Raw genomic sequence first — 247 nt, forward strand, 5'->3', positions numbered from 1 at the left:
GAGTCTTCTATCAAAAGTTACAGCTATTTCTATGAAGTTGTACAAAAACGCTTTCTTTCGCCAAGACAGTGCGTTTCTCACTGTTACATGCATTTGAATGGGGAACTCGACCGAAACAAAGTATAGGTTTTCATTATGTGAATAACTTGGAAATCTTAGCTCAAACAGCTGCAAAACCTGTTTTCCCAGCACGGGAACCTTGAGTTCTATAAGATAAAGCCATAAACATGTGTATCCGAGTCTTCTA

Source organism: Copadichromis virginalis, linkage group LG19, assembly GCF_057382275.1.
Source record: "Copadichromis virginalis isolate Kocher_CV1m ecotype Utaka linkage group LG19, C_Virginalis_male_GT1.1, whole genome shotgun sequence".
Lineage (NCBI taxonomy): Eukaryota > Metazoa > Chordata > Actinopteri > Cichliformes > Cichlidae > Copadichromis > Copadichromis virginalis.